The 11,201-nt window shown below is 39.8% G+C and overlaps 1 long non-coding RNA gene across 1 annotated transcript; it reads left to right on the top strand.

Moving 5' to 3' along the window:
- The first annotated feature begins 4,555 nt into the window (after positions 1-4,555).
- Positions 4,556-10,838, top strand: LOC135417462 (uncharacterized). Its single transcript, XR_010432050.1, has 2 exons — positions 4,556-4,682; positions 6,397-10,838. It is a non-coding gene; the product is annotated as an uncharacterized LOC135417462 (long non-coding RNA).
- Positions 10,839-11,201: the final 363 nt, after the last annotated feature.

Genomic DNA, 11,201 nt, shown 5'->3' with positions numbered 1-11,201 from the left:
GCAACAATTTGATAATTGTGTGAGCAGGAAGAACTAGCCCTCCCTGGTGGTTTGAAAACATAGCTGAGATTTGAGAAGCCTTACAGAGCTCTTATTTAATCTGAGCAATTCTATAATGATGTGAAAAGGTAAGTGTTTTTGATTTAGTGATGTCTATATTTCAAGAGACAAGATGTTGATGATAAAGGCGAGGCAAAAAAAAAGATGAATGGCTGGTTTCTGGAGACATCTTTTGGCTTAATATCTAACACCACGTCTGTCTGCGTGCATTTCTCTCAGTTTTCCCACTAGTAAAATGGAATACTAATTAGATTTTGATTACAGGCAGTTTTTAAAGTGTGGAAGGCACACTCACATTTTTTTTTCCTGTTAAATTCCAGTGTAGTAGCTGGACACAAGCCTTTGAATCAGATGTGTTATCAGGGCTGATCAGCTGGAAAGAAACCATGGGCACATCACTTAAAAACAGAGGGTATTTTGTTTTTCTGTGTTCAAAATTACCTGGGAACTTCCTTCACAAACCCAGTGAAATTCTCCTTTGGAAAACTGATAATTCTTCTAAGGAATATTGGTATTTTTTGGCATGTTTGTGGCTTAAAGTTTGAGAGGTGAGGATAAAATTCTTTGCTATAGGTGCCACAGGGTTTGAGCTTCGTATTAAAAGTCACTGGGGTTTACAGTGGTAAAGGACTGTAAAAATCAGTGTTAAAACATGAAATATAAACTAGAAGTGCCCAAGTTTCAGTGATTGAATTCAGCACCTGAGTGAAGATGCTACAGGTTGACCCTCTTCAATCACCTGGGTCACCCCATTGTTGCCCTACAGGGGAACCAGGAGAGATGGTGAGACCCCAGCGAGTCCTCATCACTCTGGTGACCAGAAAATGTAACTAATTTTGTCAATGTAGAACAAGAAATATATAAATATACATATATATCTAAAATTCTCCTGAATAGATGTAATTTTTTAATACTTAAAATCCATTTTAGATAGAACTTCAAACTAGTTTTGGGCTGAAAAAAATGTAATTGTAAGAGAAGTGCTGCTGAATTTACATTTCTCAGGGTGAATTTAGAAAGCAGTTCAGAATCCTGAAAGCTTTCATTTTGTGTATATGGACAATATTAGACATCTTTTAACTTCAGGGAGAATTTTTGAAAAAAAAAAAATAATTGAGACGCTGTTAGTGTGGATGCAGTAAATGTATAGAAATATGATTATTTTATAGTAATAAATAAAAATGTGTGCTATGTTGAAACGTGTTAGAAAATGTGCACTATGGCTGGAAAAAATAATTAACCAAGGAATGACGTAATAGGGGCTCCATTTTATACTGAATTTTAAAGAAATGAATTTTAAAGAAATGCATTGTCTAAAAACACCGTGGCTGTTTTAGATCTGAGCCAGATCTTATATTTAAAAAAAAAAAAAAAAGAAAGCAATTCCTCAAGAATGGGAGTTAAAACCCTCCAGTGCAAAGTTTCCCTGTGAAGTCTATAAATATCTATTAGGCTGTCCATTAGATTGAGTCAAATATTTCCTTTCACTCATTTTACCCTTCCCTGGCCTGAGCCCTGGGAAGTTTTATGTATTCCTGCATGGAAGCTCCGCTCTGAAAAATGAGGAGACAGAGGTGTAAATCTTTGGAGGTTCAATGCCACCTCTCAGCTTCCCAGTTAACTGGAAGGTCATCCCACAACCAGCTGGGCAGGGAGGAAACCTGGGGCTCTGGAGCCATTATATCATTTCCTCTTCTGTTTCCTCTCAGCTCCTTCTGCCAGAAAATGGCTAATAATGGGCTATTTGCATAGGGCAGGAGGAGAAGGCAGGCTGAAGATCCGCTGGAATGCTGAATTTCCCTGAGAAATGTAGTTATAAAAACTGGACTAAAGAGGGCAGGAGATACTCTATTTAAAAAAGAAATGCAGGCGAGCAGACAGTAAAACTCCACGGGGAAACAATAATATATATATCAGTATATAATAAAGTGATTTATTTTCAATAAAATCTGTAAAACTGCTTTAGTTACTTTGACACCTTGATTAACTGGAGTTTCAAAGATATTTGTGTGTGTGTGTGTGTGAACCTTCTTCATCCCAACAGTTCCGAATACTTTATTGCATCTGCTATTGAATATGTATGTTTTAAAAGCATTTGCTACACTGTAGTTTTACTGGATGTCAGGGACAAAATAGATTAATATTAGACCTCAACCAGAAAGCATTTCTGTGGCAGCACATGAAATGTAGCACTTCACTGCTGATGCTCTCCCTGACTTATTCCTGGGGATGCTTTATACAGAGCTCTGGGCTCCAGGACAGATTTATTTCCTCTAAAATCACTGATTACCATTATAAAACCCGAAAAAGTTGAGGGAATTTCAGAGCTGGCTGTAGCAGGAATAAAAGGATTAGAAAAAGCAGGATGCATTGTGTGGGGACAGTCACAGGGATCTTCCTACGGGCTCTAGGCTGGAGAGTGTAAAACTTTATTCCTCGCCTCCTGCACCCCACAAAGCAGCACAGCACCGATACAGAGGCTTTGCTGCGCCCTCCAAAGGTCCCACAGTTTTTTCCCAAAGCCTCTCAGGGGGATTTTTTTGGATTTTGGTGCACATTACCTCACACCCCAAGGACCTGCGATGACCAGCAGCAAACACTTTCTCTTACACTCAAGCACAGTGGGGGAAAAATTCCATCAGGAGGAAATCCTAGCATTGAGAAAGGCTTTTTTTTTTTTTTTTTCCCTTTCCCTGTTTTTTTTCCCCTTCCTTCTCACTTACAGGGTCTGTGAGAGCCTGGAGTTCGGAGAGGGTGGAGGAGGCTGTGGGAAATGGGTTTCTTCTGCTTTCTCCCCTTGCAGGGGCAGTCCAGCTGCAACCTTTATTTCATCCAGGGGCATCATTGCCATATGCAAATAACATATTCCAGGGATGTGGGAGGTGCAGGAATCACCCTGTCAGGATGGTTTTTTTCCTGCTGTTTTGCTGCTCTTCCCTCTAGACCAGCACAAGGATATAAAGAGCAGAGAATCCTAGAGTGGTTTGGGTTGGAAGGGATGTTAAGGATCATCCAGTGCCACCCCCTGTCACGGGCAGGGACACCTTCCACTAGCCCAGGTTGCTCCAAGCCCCATCCAACCTGGCCTTGGACACTTCCAGGGATCCAGGGGCAGCCACAGCTTCTCTGGGCAACCTGTGCCAGGGCCTCACCACCCTCCCAGCCAGGAATTCCTTCCCAACATCCCATCTCTCCCTGCCCTCTGGCAGTGGGAAGCCATTCCCTGTGTCCTGTCCCTCCATCCCTTGTCCCCAGTCCCTCTCCAGCTCTCCTGGAGCCCCTTTAGGCCCTGGAAGGGACTCTCAGCTCTCCCTGGAACCTTCTTTTCTCCAGGTGAACAATCCCTATGTTTTTGGAAAGGATGGCTCGGGCTGGACTGAGGGGAACTCAGCTATGTCAAGACCCCACCAGAAGCTGATTCCTGTGCTTAAATGTTATGGAATCTTTCCGGGAATTTTCTGGTGCTGAATATGAACAAACAGCACACCAGCATGAATTTGATTTCTTATACTAAATACATTTGTAATTTATTTTATTTTGCTCACCTCTGTGTATACACACTGACTATTTCTTAGTGGGGTAAAAAAAGCATGAGATGGATTTATTTACTTTTAAATCTACTTAATTTCTACATGTGATATATATATATATACAAATATATATTTAATAATAATACTAAAATTCTAACAAAACACACAAGTTTTAATAAAGATTATGTTAATTTATTTTTTTTTCCTGGAAGAAGAAATGGAATTTATTTTAAAGTGATTCAAAACCACACCTTCAAGAATGTGGAAAATTTACAGTCTTGTGTATATTGACAACCTCAGTGTTTTGTTTCTGCTTGAACATCCCAGAAGTTTGTTGCTGTTGCTGGTTAAGTGCTTCCAGTGGGTTCATCTCAGACAGTATTAACAAGGAATAAACAAGACCTCACTGAAGGTTTAGAGAAACATCAGTATTTATGTGCTCAGAGTTAATTTTAAATAAAGACTTACTTTTTGGATATGAGGATGGAAAACCAGAACTGCAGGTTTGCTCCGAAATCCTTATTTAAGAGTACATTTTTTTTTATTTTTAAAGTTTTTAGGTTGTTTCAGCCCTGATGTTTCGGTCCAGCAAATGAATTGAACAGTAAAAACCACATTCTTTAAACTCAGAAAGATCAGGGACTTGTCTGGGGAAGAAATTCCAAGAGTAAACAAAGGTTGCACGATTCCCTTGGGAAAACACTCCAGTTATATGTCATGTGTTAAATGTCCTTACAAACCTCACAATGTTGGTCTTACTTTGAATTTCATGTGCTCCACGACACTCTAATGCATCACCACACAGAGCTGAGAGGGGAAAACCACCAAAACTGTACTGAAAATTATGTATAAAAAGAGCATTAATAACTTCCAGGACTTTTTTCCAGGGTTGGCAATAATTTACTCCACAGAATTAAGGCTTTTTCTCTTTTTTCTTTTTTTTTTTTTTTTTTTTTTTAAGATGTCAGAATGAAAAATATGCAAAATTATTCGGGTTTGAGATGTAAATTCTGCTGCCAGAAGGATGGGTGAGATGCTTAATGGAAGAATTGGGTCTCAGACTAAAGAATATTCTGGTAAACCATAAAACAGGTAAGGAGGCTGTGGCCAACCCTGGATTTGCTAAAATCAATATAAATGTGATGAAAATCACATTTTCTCTGGGGAAATAGGAGTAACCAGGAAGTTTTTTTAACTTTTAAAGCAAAATATAGTAAAGCCTGAGCTTCTTTAACCATTGAGTAAATTAATTTTGGCTGTGTTTATATCCATGACATATATATATATACACACACACACAGATATGTACAGAATCTAACTCTGAACTTCCCTTCATTTGCTTCTCCCCAAGGCTTTAGGGAGAGTGCTTGCAACCATCAGCGTTTTCCCAGATTTAGGGGGAGTTCACCTCTTGAAAAACTGAAAACTAAAGTTACTGTGGAGCCTGCTTGACAAACTCCTTTTGCTGGTGGCAGTATCATGGCTTATGATGTTTATTTCCAAGAAATTAAGACATGACAGTGTTTATGCCCATAGACTGAAGCCAAGTTTCCTTCTTATTTTGGCATATATAGAAACTCAGGTTTAGTATCCTCAAGATGCATAAATTATGCAGGTCTGACCATAGAGTTCTGAGGCAATGGCACCCACGCCTTCCATTTATGAATCATTTACTTTGGCTGTCATAGCCTCTCAAAGCTCAATCTCCAGCACAACTTTTGACCTCTCTAGGTGTTAAAATTTGCTCTCTGTCCCTCCAGGAAGCCAGGCTGGAGGACAGGACCTTGCTCAGATGGCAGGAGCAGGCAGCTGGGTGATGTGCCAGCTCCCTGGCCCAGTTTAGCTTCCCTTTGCACCACTTTCCCATTCAGAAGTGGAATGTGAAGAATCCTTTTAAAAGAAAAATGCTGCTTTATCCTCTTTATCCATAATGCTTTCCCAATTTTTTGCAGTATTAGGCAATGTATCCCATTTCTAACCTCCATGGTACAGGCAGGCCTATTTTGCTCTTTTTTCTGGTAGAATTTGAGCTCCTTAGACCAAATATTCTCAGATTTCTTCCTCTGCAGCATTTCTGATCCATGGCAGGTCCATGATTTCAGGACACGTCTGTCCCTTCTTACCCACTGTTCAGGTCAGAGTACCTTCATTCAGGTGATAGTTTCAAATTGTCTTGTGGAGGATTAATTGTCAATTGTTAATTAATTTTGTGGGGAGTTGCCAATTAATTAAAGAATTGTGAATTAAAAAATTGTGAATTAAAGAAATATGATTGTCCATTGAAGGAATTCCAACTCCTACTCACTTTTAGGTGTTTTATTCAGATTGTGGGCACAATTTGAGTTCAGATGAGGAGTTGGGGTCCTGTTTGTTAGGCCCTCAAATGAGCCAACAGCTCTTCTCTAATCATATCTTTCTACTTATTCTTTTAAACCTTTTGCTATGAATTTTGTTTCTGTGTTTATGTGAAGTCCCAAAAATTTCTACTTTTGTGCAGTGGTTTCATATTCGTGGTCCTTGTCTTTCCTAACTGAAAACTCTTACACTCATATCACTCTTTTGAATTAAGGGCAACTTTAATAGTCTCTTTGTTTTTCTTTTTACCCTTACCTGCACTAATTGTGGATGCAAAGGCCATTTAAATATTTATCCACCTTCCTCCCTATTTCCAGAGGATTTCAGTTCCCACCAGCCCTTCCAACTTCATCTACCTCAAAAATTCTTTTGCTTATTTTTAGCATGGTGGGGTATTCACTGACCACTTAATCCACATTAAAACTTCCCTTTATTTTTCTCCACTTTGCAGAAGACTCACAAAATCTTCCTCATCAAAAGACCTCCAGAGATTCATGTCTTTCTACCCTGTTTCCTGACCTTATGAGATGTCCAGACAACCAGGATTTGTAAATCCATTCCTAAGGAAAACAGAAGTATATGACTGTGTAGTTCTTCCCTGATAACTTCTGAAATGATTGGGCAATTTTAGCCGATGAGAATAAGGGTCATAGTGTTATTAATTCCCTGTAAATGTAATGAAAGAAATGGGATAAACTCATATTATCATGGAAAAAGCTACATCACCAGTCCAGCTGTGACAAAGTGAGAAATCCATGCTGGACAGAGGAGGAAAATATATATAAATATGTTGCTTCTTGTGGAAACACTTGTGTACCACTAATCTTCTTTGTTAAACCAAAAATTAGGTTGAAAACATTAAGGTTGCAAAGTCCAGTACCTCCAACCTGATGAATTTGAAGAAGATTTTGCATTTTCTGCTGCTGCATTATGACACAGGCTGGAATCAGACAACAGTGGAATATCTTCCCTTGGATTCGTGCACGGAACGGGAGCTCTTCAGCTGAGTTCAAGAAGCATTTGGAAAAGGCTCTCAGGGACATGGTGGGATTCTTGGGGTTGTCCTATGTAGGGCCAGGAGTTTGATGATCCCTGTGGATCTCTTCCAACTGAGGATATTCCGTGATTCTGTGATATATCACCCTACATGTGAGTGCCTCGTGTCTTGTGTGCTCTTCGAACCTGGAGCTCCGAAGACGTCGCTCCTAATTTGTTTCATTTGCTCTTCAGTAGAGCATATCTGGAAAATATCTGAGTGCTTCAGGAATGTTAGTTAATTGTCACAACCCCCTGGTGGGGCGAGTGATTTCCCTGCTAATAGATTAGGAGCTCCAGCATGGGAATGCCATCAAAGCCCAGCTCCCCCAGCGCGCCAGGTAACAGGCGGATCGTGACACTGCAGTCACCCTGTTTGGAACTCACATCCCTGCACTGCAGGGGGGATGCAGCTGGGAAGGAACTCTGCTCCAGAAAATTAGGGACACAGAAATAACAGCCTACTGGGAATAGTTTGGTTTGGGTAACTCCATGACACCAATGATGCATTTTCTTCCTGCATCCCATATGTAACGTTCGCCGAGGCTGACAGATATCAGAGACAACATCTAAATTTATATACAATTAAATATATTTATGTACAACTAAATTTATACATAATTTTGATTACACGATTATACAGATGATACAATTACACAGGTAATTATTTTTATTCAATTTTTTTCTCTAATATTAATACACAGAGCAAATGTTTGTTGTGAACTGAATAAGGGAAAGGCCTGTAAAGAAGTGGTCAGACAAATAAATGCTGCATCACTACAAGTATCAGGGCACAAAGTTAAAACTGTTTCTTAAGGTCCAAACACTTGATTTTTTTAGTTTTGGTTTTTTTTGGCAGCATGTGGGTGAGAGAAGGGCAGAGAGAGGCAGAAAGAGAAAAGAGAAAGGGTCTTGTTGCAGTCCGAGGTTCAAAATCATTGTAATTAAGCCTTAATTTTTCATAAATTAGAAATTATTAAGAAGCTATGGTCAGGGCTGTAATGTGAGATGATCCAAAAAGGAGGATTTGCTTTGGGAGCCACTGCAGAATGAATTGCAACATGAACAAAGTAAATGACTTGTAAATATATCTGGTAATTGGGTATTAATGGGAACTCTTGTGCACACCCTGCACATGCCTCTTTGGAGCTGCAAAATTGGGCTGTCATTCAGAGATTTGACTGTAAGAACCTGTTTTTAAGAAGTCTGGAAAGAATGGAAAACTCATGGATGAGAACACAAGCCAGGAGAGAGACAGATCAGGACTTTTTATCTCTGAGCAAATTGTTTCATAACAGCTCACTTCAAGGCTTTGGGTTCTCTCTGGGAAACGCCCAATGGTCATTTTTAGTCATTTTTAGTTATTTTTAGTGAGAAGACAGAGTTCTGACCTGGTGTTGTTCTACCTCTGGCATTTTGTGATACGGTTTTATAAGATTTCATCATTACAGAGGAGAAATTGTTAAGGTTTTTAAATCAAAACAGACAAATACCTCGACAATCTAAACTATAATAGGGGAAAGATCAAATTCTCCCCTTGCTTCAATTCAACCATCTCATTAGCATTAATAGGGCTGCATGTGGAACTGATGGCAAAATTTGGTTAGAAAACCTTGAAGGACTTCACTTTAAAAAGACATTTTTATGTACAGGCCAGGAAAAAAAAAACAGCTGAAACTGATAAAATGCAAGTTATACCACCATAACAACAGTGCCTAGGAGTAAAATTTGGGTTTTTTCCCCCCTTCAAGTGGGTAAATATCGTTCCCAGACTGGAGCCTTCATCACAAGCCAACTTTTAACTGCAAGAGGAATGTCTGAATTGCCCAGTTAAGCCTTGCAGACCTTTTTCTTTGATGCTGGAAATGTTTCTGTGCAGTCATATGCTGCAAAACCCACCCTAGTAAGCAGGGATTTTGTCAGTGTGGTGTCTGCAAAATTTGGGAAGGGGGATCATTTTTATTGTAGTTTGATTTTCCCCTTAAATATATTTTGGAGTGTTCTTTGCAAGAAGGTGTCATACCTTACGTGTTGCCTCCCTGAATAAAGTCTCAGTTTTAACAGTGCAGTCCCAAATGTGTTTCGGGGAGGTTTAGATTGAATATAAGGACAAAAATTCTTCACTGAAAGGGTTGTCAAATATTGGAAAAGATGCCCAGGGATTTAAAAGCCACGTGGATGTGGCACTTGGGGACAGGGGTTAGTGATGCAAAGTCTGGATTTGATGGTCTTAGAGGACTTTTTCAACCAAAATGATTCTACTGTGGTTCCGTGTTCATAATGAAAATATCAACATTTCTGTGTGAAGGGGAAATTTTGGAATTGAGGAAATTTTGGAATTGTCCTTTGTGCTTCCACATCAAACACAAATAAATATGTGATTGCCATTTACACATTATTTATCCATCTGGAAGCACAATAATGCAGAGGGTGGCAGTTCTGGTCAGAAATATTTCCCTTCATGGGGAGTCAATGTTTTAAATATCAGTAGTACTGTGTAATCACAGAGTAGAAAAAAATGTGATAAAACACTGTAGTAAAAAAAATACACTTTTATTCCAGAGCATGAGACTCAAAACACCTGTGAATTTTTGTCCTTCCCAGCTTTGTACAGTGCCAAACACAACTTTCCTGCTCTTTCACCTGGCTGTTTGTGCCTGGAAGAAAATATTATAGCCATAAGATATAAAAGACATCAAGTATTTCCTTTTTACAGGAAGAGGCAAGGGGCTGAGGCTGCTCTTTGCTGCACTTCCAGATCAAGGAGACTTTTCACCCTCCAGGTTTTTAACTATTGTTACTTTGGTAGGTGAGATGTGCCCCTCACATGCCCAAAAATATCACAACCAGCAAAGGCCATAACCCTCCTGTACAGCACCAAAGACAACCTGTGGCCCTCAGAAAGGGCACCCAGAGCCCCAGAAATTCAGAACTTGGCCAGATCACTGAAAATCAAGTGCAGGACTTGAGAGCATGTGTTCTCCTTCCAATACCTGCACAAAGAAATGACACTTAAATTCAACCTGGCAACACCTTCACAGGGTATCAGCCCTGCACAATCAGCTGCTTGCAAGAGTCACCAAATCTCAATTAAAACCAAGAAAATGGCACGATTTTTTGTCCCAAGAGCAACAGAAACCAGGTACTTCAGCAAAGCAAGATAACTCAAGAGCTGATGAATAAATAATAGCAGGGGATGAATAATTTAGGTGTGGTGTCAGATGCCTTGAACAATCTTTATCCTTGAAACAATAAGATGTGACCACGTGCAGTGTGCGTGTCTGTCATACAGAGAGGCTGCAGGATTAAAAACTTGTTTTGGGGAGCTGGACTCTTAAAATATCAGATGCTGAGCAATGTCACATGCAACACCTGTCAGGAAGTGAGAGGACAAAGCTCCTGCCCTGAAGTTTAGGATGGACATGTGGCTTTTCCCAGGTTGGCTCAGCTGCTGAGGATGGAGGAAAATGCTCTGAGGTGAAGCTGATGAAGGTATTTCAGCCATGCAGGGAATTGTAGGCACTTAAATTGCAGCTGATATATCGGTAGGAGAAAGTTTTCCCATGTTTTTCTCCTTAAAAGAGGGATTGAGAAGGCAAAGGAGCCTTTAGCTACTCTTCGCTTTATTTAATGTGACCCATTAATGTTGTTCCTTCAGGTGGTTTTGGGTAATTGAAAATCCAGACTCAGGCAGCCCTTTGCAAACTCACTTCTCTGGGTTTTTGGTGTCCCTGCTGCCCTCCAAACACACAGACTGCTCCTCTCTGCAGGGAGATGTTTTGGTGTCCTGGGTAAGTCTTGTGGTGAGGGGTGGCTTTGGATAAATGAGGCAAATTTGAGCTTGCTCAATCTAAAAGAGAGATTTGATCTGATTGCAAGAGAGAAAAGATTGCTCTCACCATTTGTATTATTCAATTTATTTCTTGAGAGCTCTGTTTTATTTGAAAAGTTGTTATTTGGTTGTTTGGGTTTTTTTTTTTAAATATACAGAGGATCTTTTGAAAATGCCCACCAGGAAAATGCTTCTCACTTGATCTTTGCACAGTGATCTTCACCTCATCTTCACACAAAAGGTTTCTTAAGGTTATCTGAATAATTCAGATTGAAGCCTTTCACTCTTGGAAGGCACCTGGGAAGTTGTAGTGGAGACAAATTCAAGATGTGTAGTGCTGCAAAAGAGTTTATTTCAGAAATAAGCGTGAGAAAATGGGAACGTAAAAT

This window comes from Pseudopipra pipra, chromosome 7, assembly GCF_036250125.1.
Source record: "Pseudopipra pipra isolate bDixPip1 chromosome 7, bDixPip1.hap1, whole genome shotgun sequence".
NCBI lineage: Eukaryota > Metazoa > Chordata > Aves > Passeriformes > Pipridae > Pseudopipra > Pseudopipra pipra.
The sequence above is the reverse complement of the archived record's forward strand: the minus strand, read 5'-3'. Positions and strand labels throughout refer to the sequence as shown.